The following is a 9,652-nucleotide window of genomic DNA, read 5'->3' as shown; positions in this document are numbered from 1 at the left end:
GGCTGTCGAAGCGGCGAATAAGAATATCAAGAAGATCATTGGGAAGCTGACAAAGAATTACAAAGATTGGCATTGAAAGCTCCCTTTTGCTCTATATGGTTATCGGACATCAATACGCACATCTACCGGGGAAACTCCTTTCTCCTTGGTGTATGGCATGGAAGCGGTTTTGCCTATCGAAGTGGAGATTCCATCCCTTCGAGTAGTTCTGGAGGCAGGATAGGAAGAATCAGAATGGACTCGAATGCGTTATAAGCAGTTGAATTTGATTGAAGAACGAAGACTAAGAGCAATTTGTAAAGGGCAATTGTATCAAAGAAGATTGATGAAAGCACATAATAAGAAAGTTCGACCTCGCAGTTTCAGGGAAGGAGATTTAGTGTTGAAGATGATCTTGCCGCCTCAAAAGGATCACCGAGGGAAGTGGACACCGAATTATGAGGGACCATATGTGGTGAAGAAAGCCTTTGAAGGAGGGGCATTAATTTTGACAAGAATGGATGGAGAAGAATTGCCTAATCCGATGAATGCAGACACCATCAAAAAGTATTACCCATAGCAAAAAAAAAAAAAAAAAACTCACTAGATTGAAAACCTGAAAAGGCGATCTAGGCAAAAATTAGAGTTAAAAGCTCACTAGATTGAAAACCCGAAAGGGCGGTCTAGGCAAAAATTAGAGCAATAAAAATCCTACTGAAGTGAAAACCCCTCGTGGGCGCTTCAAGCAAAAATTAGGAAAAAAAGTCTCTACTAAAGTGAAAACCCTTCCTGGGAGCTTCAAATAATATTGAGATCAGAAAGGTGTGGTGAAAACAACTAAGGGGAAGGAGGCAGAGGCCTTTCGAGGATTTGAGATTAATATAAGGAAATACAATGAATGATAGATAGCGAGGCTGTACAAAGGTGAATTGGTTATGTTTAGGGGTATGCATGATGAGTCTATGAAGGAGAAGCTTCATATGGAAGTAGTCAGATTCAATAATTGCAAAATGGGGGCACACAAAACTGGGGCAGTTTTGTGCGGTATTAAAGTTATTTCATTTTATATCCTGTAAAAATTTCTACTATTTCCTTTATTTCTAACCCTCTTGAATCATATATATACTTGATCAGTCTCTCCTGTTATCTATCTATTCTAAATAAAATTCTCTGAGGTTATTCAGTTCATTTCCAAATTCCTTATTCATTGCTTGTGTTCTTCACGATTTTATTGCTTATATATCTTGCCTTCAGAAATCTCGTGTAGTACAAGCATTGTCATACTATTGAATTTAGTTGGAAGTTAAATAAAGTAATAAAAGAATCATGACAAGTGTATTAGGACATTGTTCTTAGCAGGAACTTGAGAGATTTTGGTGTTCTTGACTGTAAAGGAGCTAAAAGAAATCAAATGACGCTAAAAGGCATGGTGGAGCCGAAGAGATTTTGGTGTTCTTGACTGTAAAGGAGCTAAAAGAAATTAAATGACACTAAAAGGCATGGTGGAGCCGAAGAGATTTTGATGTTCTTGACTGTAAAGGAGCTAAAGGAAATTAAATGGTGCTAAAAGGCATGGTGGAGCCTGAGAGATTGTGGTGTTCTTAATTCTAAGAGAGTTAAAAGAAATTAAATGATGTTAAAAGACATAGTGGGGCCCAAGAGATTCTGGAGCCGAAAAGCTTTGGGTTTGGCATTAAAGGTATGTCGGATTTGATGGAAATAAGATGGAAGCAGCAAATAGATGGAAAGACCAGACAAAAAGAGAATGAAAGATACAAACATAAGCGTAACATGGCAGATTGAAGATAGGGTGGAATCAAAAGATGCAGTCTTCTCATGATGGATGATTGTAGGATGATAGGGGTGATGGTGCTTACGACAATTAACCAAAATCAAATTTTCAAAATAAGGAAAATAAAAGAAAATACAATTTTCTTCATGCATTCATACACTCATGGATATTTTCTTGCATAAATTCAAACAAACATCTGGTCAAGCCGGGAATGGCCTTGTGATCCCGTGCCCTTTATTTTTCTGCACCAACATTTGGCCAAGCCGGGAATGGCCTTGTGATCCCGTGCCCTTTATTTTTCAGCACAAACATTTGGCCAAGCCGGGAATGGCCTTGTGATCCCGTGCCCTTTATTTTTTGCACCAACATTTGGCCAAGTCGGGAATGGCCTTGTGATCCCGTGCCCTTTATTTTTCTGCACAAACATTTGGCCAAGCCGGGAATGGCCTTATGATCCCGTGCCCTTTATTTTTCTGCACCAACATTTGGCCAAGCCGGGAATGGCCTTATGATCCCGTGCCCTTTATTTCCTTGCACAAACAGTTGGCCAAGCCGAGAATGGCCAGAGTGATCCCGCGCATTTCAGTTCCCGTACGAAACTCGGTTGACTACACCTTTGTTTGTCTTTTATTTCATAAAAGACATACAAAGCGGGGCAGCTGTAGTACCCGGTTTTCGTCCGGCCCAAGAAAATAATAATAATAATAATAATAAATAAATAAATAAATAGAAAAAATTAAAAAATACAACAATAATAAATAATTTTAAAGCCCGTTCTGGAGCCCGTAAGCTCACAAAAAATTCAAAGCCTGTTTCTTGGACCCACAAGCATGCAAAAAATCCTAAAGCCTATTTCTTGGACCATAAGCCCATAAAAGTTCCAACCCAAGCCCAATATAACTAAACCCTAGAAAATATCTAAAAAATAGGACATTTAAATAAATAATAAACAAAAGAAAATCCTTAAGAGAGAAAGGTGGTTCCTTTATTAGGGTTTCACAAAAATAAGGAAAAGACAAAAATGTAAGTCTTGAAGGTTTTAGAGAAGAAGAGAAAACTAGGGTTTTTGAGGGCGTTTTGGGATTTAAAAAAAAAGAGAGGTTAAAGAAAGAAGGAGGACACAATTGAAGGGAGGCGGCACAACTAAGAGAAAAAAAAAGGTGGCGTGAGAGAAAAAGCAATCGGGGCAGCACAAGAAAAAAAAAGGAGAGAAAAGGGAAGAAAAAATCGGGAGAGGAGAAAAGAAAGAGGAGGAAAGAAAAGAAAATAGAGAATAAATCGGGAGAGAAAGGGAGAGCAGTAGTGAGAATAGAATCGGGGTGGAGGAAAGGACGAGAACCACTACTCCGATCATTGCCTCTGTCACCATTTCATCGCCTCTGTTTCCATTGCCTTTGCGTCCCGTCCATTGGAAAGGTAATGGTGTGCCATATTTCGATCTGAACCTGTTTCTTGCTACTTTGTATATGTCTTCCTATTTCCAGTCTGTAATTCATATGTGGTTTGCACAGATTCAAGAAAAATGTTCGCTCGTATTACATAACCTATTTGATGGTTTGTTTTGAATGAAACGTGGACTGAGTGTGCCTATTCCCTGGTTTTAACATCTGACTTTGATATACCTGTTTCTTCACAATAAGAATGCATAGTCCAAATGTCTGGTTTTACTTGTTGTTTTGGTGCTTGATATTGGTCCTTGGATTTGATACATGGAGCTCGCTGGTTTACTAAAGGGGGTGTTTGGTTTATTCACGGTGTTTGATATTCAATTTGTTTGGATCTGTGTATGCCTACTGTGTTGATGTCTGGTGGTGTATTGATGCTGGTTTCTGATGACATTTTACTGAAAATAATAACTGGAGTTGATGGCTGGTTTTAAAGTGTTAGTTGGTGTATTCATATTTGGTGTTGTTCTTCTAAGTAATGCATTTGTTTTGATTCAGCGGATACGTCTGTATTGGGTTAGAAGTTTTGTTATCTGTATTAAGATGGTATTGAGATAGTTGGCATTCAGTTTGTGGAATACACATCCGATTTGATTAGGTCGAGCTTCTTGGATTTGATTTTAAAAATGGATTTAATTGGTACTGGTTTGTATTACTCGGGTTTGATTTAGATCGAGCTTACTTGGATTTGGTTTGGTTTAGATTTAAGATGGATTTGATTTGAATTTGTTTGAGCCGGTTTGATTTGGTTTGTAAAAATGAGGTTTATATGACCTTAGCATATGTGTTTATATGGTGTTTATATGTATGGGTTTGATTTAAATTGGATCTTGATATTACTTGAGAATTCAATTTTGACCTTCCTCTTATTGATTTTTGAATGTGGATTGGGCTCGACTCTACTTGGGCCGGACGTGACTTCATTTGGGCCGAAACATATATTTGGAGATTGGATTGGGCTTGAGCAATGGACCGGGCTCCGTGGCCATATTTGTATTTGTATTCGTATTCTTTATTATTTGTTATTTTGTATATAGTTTTATCTTGTTTTTATTTGAATATGTCTATCCTTGTAAATATAAGCCATGTAATAGGACAGTGGAAAAAATAATGAAAATAGTGTAGAGTAGTGTAATTTATATTTATGCATATTTAAATTGATTAGTATGCATGTTAGGGGTTATTAGTTTAGGATACATGTTTAGAATATATATTAGAATTGTATGCATAGATCATTTTCCGCAAATCCGTTAATTCAACAACCACGTCTTTACCAACTTTTCACAAAAAACAAATTAATGGATACTACATTAAAGTCAATTAGGAGGAGGACTTGATGACATTCAGCTTCTGCCTATACTTTAATTGTGTTATCCTTATTTAAGCAAATGGTAATGGTAATTTAATTTACTAGATACCTAAATTAAAGTTCATTAAGAGGAGGACTTGATGACATTCAGCTCCTGCCTAGGCTTTAGTTATGTTATCTTTTCAAATTAAAGTGTCATTTGTATTTCTAAACACAATGATAAATTAATTTACTAGATACCTAAATTAAAGTTCATTAGGAGGAGGACTTGATGACATTCAGCTCCTGCCTAGGCTTTAATTATGTTATCTCTTCAAATTAAGGTATCATTTGTACTCAAAAAATAATGGTAACTAAATTGAAGTTAATTAGGAGGAGGACTTGATGACATTCAGCTCCTACCTATGGTTTAATTACGTTATCTTTTCAAATCAAACTATCATTTATATTGGACAAATAACTTTTCAAGAAAAAGCACATAGATCAATCTAGGTAACCTTTTAGGGAGTTGTGGGGTGCCTAACACCTTCCCCACACTCAATAGACCCCCTTACCTATTCTCTGGTTCGTAGACCATTTTTAGTGTCCAATTGCACTTAAATCAATTGGTGGCGACTCTAAATCATTTTTCATCCTTTCATCGCCGGTCCTCGTCGTGACCCCGGTTGCGACAATCACTGACTTAATTTGAAGCTCCTACTTAACCTTGCAACTAAAGATGGGAAAATTTTGGGAAGTGGTTCGCACAAGGCTTGTAACAGAATTTGAAAGGCATAAAGAAATTTAGGGTTTATAATCACTCACAAATGAATAGGCTAAGCTCAAATCTCACAACCTAATGAATCATTTAATCCTAGATTTACAAGCAAGTGGCGAATGCAAAAAGTCACACTTCTCGGTAATCAAATGTAATAGATGCAAAGCTATTGAAAAACTCAATCATAAGATGTCAAATGAATAAAAATGAATAGAATCACCCAAAACCCAATGTATATCGATAAAGAATGGCTCAAAAGAATGAGAAGGGTAAAAGGATAATTTTTTAGACAAAAGGATCCAAAAAACAATCATACAAATGCTTCAATGCCAATATGTCTGCTCAACCACACAATTTTATATCAAACTAGATCCCAATCATCCCAAGAGAAATTGATCATAGCCATCCCACTTAATCACATGCATCAATTTCGCAAAAGAAACCAAGAAACTTACTCTACACTTGCACGTTTGAACAAGAACAAGAAATTGACATTCAAATTGGTAGTGAATCCCAAAAAGCGTCTACCCATCCCTTCCTAAAGTACATCTAGCATGAATGAACAACAAAGCATAACACAATAGAATGAAAAAGTTAATACCAACCACACTATCCAAGCATGACACAACAAAAAAAAAATTTCAAATTTTTGATATTCACAAAGGCACACCAAACTAAAGCTAGTTTCACAATGAATTCACAATTCTCTCACCCCCAACTTAAATGAGACATTGTCTCCAATGTCAAGAATGGAAAACACACACACAAAAATTGAAATCAAATCAAAACTAATCACAATCATAGTTTTTATACCCGGACTGGCCCGCCGGTTAGATCTCGAAACCCATGAACTGGCAGCCTCCGTGGTTTGTTTCCTAGAAAAGACCGTTTGTGCGTTGAACTATGACAAACTGAGAATTAACCCGTCAAACAGTAATAACCGTGACCCGTCGATTGTAATAAAAAAGCGCTTGATTGCGAAAAGTCTCTCGATTTCTCTCCAATCCCATTTCTCACGCAGATCGGTGATGGATATGCATATTGGAGTTGTAGATCGGCGATGCATAACGAACATGTGATGTAGATCTGCTATGGGAGATGCAGATCGACGATGATCATTTAGTTGGTGAAGATGGCTATAGATAGGTGGCCTCTTCTGATCCTCAAGACTGCTTCTCATTTGGCTAGTAATCCATTAAGTTAGCTGCAAGTGATGAGGATCGACCTCCGCGTGTCCCCCCTGTGAAGATTATAGAGGGACCTTCGTATTCATTAGTCATATTAGAAGTCAAGAACGACAAAGTCATCTCACAGTAGGAGTCCATACGAGGAGCAAGGAGTATGTGTTTGTAGCTTTTATGAACGATTTTGATAGGAAGGTGGAGAGGGTCTGCAGACTCAGCACTCTGCCTGCAGTGAAGGGTTCCTCTTTGAGGAAATTTCGGTGGAGACAAAAAATAAAAAAAACAACTCATAAATTTCTATAGGCTACGAAAATCGTGGAGATTTCTATAGAATACTTAATAGTCAACACTCCATTATAATATATTTATACTATATTATATATATAATATACTATATACTAGATGGCTATATACTATATAGTAGATTAGATCATAACCCCGCGTAACGTGCGTGTGACTGGGGTTTACAATTTTGAAGGAACAATCAAATACGCAAGAAAAAAAAAGAATGTGTTGAACAAAGAATGATGAAGCAAACATAACAATGCACCAATGCGGAAAAGTTTTGCGTCATCCTTCCTCGGTCCAGCTTCCTCTCGGTTATTGCATCTCTTTGGTTCATGCAACATATGATTAGAAAGCATAAATCCTTATAACTCTGCATCATAAATATAATAATGAAAATGTCATGACATCCCAAACTCACTCATCTTTCTTCTAAAAAAAAAAACACTTACTCATCTTTCCCCATCCCAACCCCAAATCTCTGAAATGGGAGGAAGGTCTCCCTCTACTCCACTTTGTAAGCTTTATAATTTCCAAATAAAATCACAAAAGCTTAGTAACTATGGAAAACATATTACAAATGATTGTATATAAGGTCATAATTTGCACATATCCAGAAAACGAAAGAATTTAGTTTGAAATTAGAAAATGCATTCCAGAACTCATTTTTGGCAAGAAAAAAGCTTAAAAGGTTGAGGGCTAAAGCTCATGCAATTTGATGAAAGCAGTTAACATAAGCACCATCAAAGAGTTGGAGAATGCAAAACAAACGTAGATAAAAGATAAAGCGGTACAGACATCCCAAAAGTATCTGTGAGGTTCAAGAGTAAATCATTCACTTACTTGGTCGATGAATTGCTTCTTACAGATCAGCCACCGTTGCATGCTAAAATCACACGGACCAAAAAAAAGTAAAAAAATCCAATTACATGACTTCACATCCTTAAAACCCCCCTCATGTTTACATCGAATTGGAAAAAAAATCTACAACTTCTCAATTACTCCAAATCATAGTAACAAACTGTCATGGGTTTTATCCTCATCATTTCCTTGAATTATAAAGAAACCAAGCAGCACAGTAAACAACCAGAACACATACCGAGTCATTAAGCTCAATTCCTCTCCTCCTTTGATGACTTCTTTACCGCTGCATAGCATTAGAAGGTGTGCACCTGCCGTTCATGCACAAAAACTCACACGAAGCAGGGGACACCGATCGTGAATAAAAACTTATGCAGTGATGGGGAGGGAGGTGGGGTAGAAGAGCAACCAGAAACAGAATCATTTTCTGAGAAACAAAAATCATAAACTGACAAAGTAGCAAGAAGAACCGAAAACCACGCCCATCACTCAATGGGAGCAGCAAAATCACCCGGTGAGGCAAAATTGCATTTATCTACTACGCGTTCACCATCACCAGTGCATGAATCACAGATTCTAGCTTTCGATGAAAGAGAACGAATGCATGTACCGCAACGAGATGCTTTCGATGAAAGTGAATGAGAAGAAGAAGATGCGTGTGAAATTGGAGATAAAAGATACATCATACATGAACCCACCTCAATCAATCGGAGCCACAGGACGAAAAAGCATCAAAAGTGATCGGACGGCCATATTAACATGCCATCATACGAAATGCGCAAGAGTAGAAAAATAATATGGGACTCGCGCCAATTTCTAGCAACTTTATAGTAAAGAATAGACAGATAGCTATATTTCTCTATAAAAAAAAAAGACAGCTATATTTAAGCCCATATATAACTATATATTAGATATACTATATACTATATAGATAAATTTTAATTATTTTATTATTTATTAAAAACCTGCTGTTCAACCTTTATCGTAATGGTTGAACCTCGAAACCCTTGAACCTTCAGTCTTAATGGGTCGATACATGGGTCGGTTTTAAAAACTATGATCACAACCATACTATGGTATAAGGGTAGAATCTCCCACAAACTAGGTGGGGGTGGGATCTTTTAGATCCCGAGGAACAACCAAAGCATCAAAGTTCTCTATTAATGGTATTAAGCATTAGTCATTCACCTTAAACACTTCCCCTCTACTAGTGTTCTTAAAATCACTACTTTCATGTTGAGGAACATGGCGAACATCTAAAGGTCTGGTCTCCTTGGTCCTCAAATCTCTGGGAAGAAATTATACTTGAGATTTGGGCCACCACACTTTCCTAACTTTTCCAATGACTTTTTACACAAAGTGATGTTTAAGAGAATTTTTCACTCCACTTACTAAAGGTTTTCTTTCCGGTCTTGTGGATGCAATTGGGATGATTCAACTCTAAGTGAAAGAGGATCTAATTCCTCAATGTCATCTTTCTCACACAAAAATTGACTAACTTTCGCACCTAATGCTAGCATACCTTCAACCATATCCTTTGCAAATGTTAACTCTAAACTATCCTCAACATGGGCGTGGATAAAATCGACATCCCTTATATCCTCACACTCACCCACAAGCTTAGTCACACTAAACATATTCATCTCCATGGTCATATTCTCAAAAGAAAATTGTAGCACCCCACTCATACAACTGATTAAGGCATTGGAAGTTGCTAGGAATAGCGACCTAAAATTACGAGAATGGAAGTGGTAAAGTGATGTGCCAAATATATACATACATTTGCACATCCTTTACACATAAGTTCATCCCATTTTGAGTTGATTAAGAGTTGATATTGCCTAAGAAAGTTATATTTGCATATTGTAGGTGTCAAGGCAAGAAAGGAAGGAAAAGAGTGCAAAATGAAGATTTTTACTCCAGAACCGATTCCCGATCGATCGGACCTGCCAAAACAGCCTTGAATTCATGGAGACAGATTGTATTTCCGATCGATCGGAGGTACTATTCACAGCACGCGCAGTTTCGCGAAAAAGTTTC

Source organism: Tripterygium wilfordii, chromosome 3 (assembly GCF_013401445.1).
Source record: "Tripterygium wilfordii isolate XIE 37 chromosome 3, ASM1340144v1, whole genome shotgun sequence".
Lineage (NCBI taxonomy): Eukaryota > Viridiplantae > Streptophyta > Magnoliopsida > Celastrales > Celastraceae > Tripterygium > Tripterygium wilfordii.
This window is presented reverse-complemented; position numbering follows the sequence as displayed.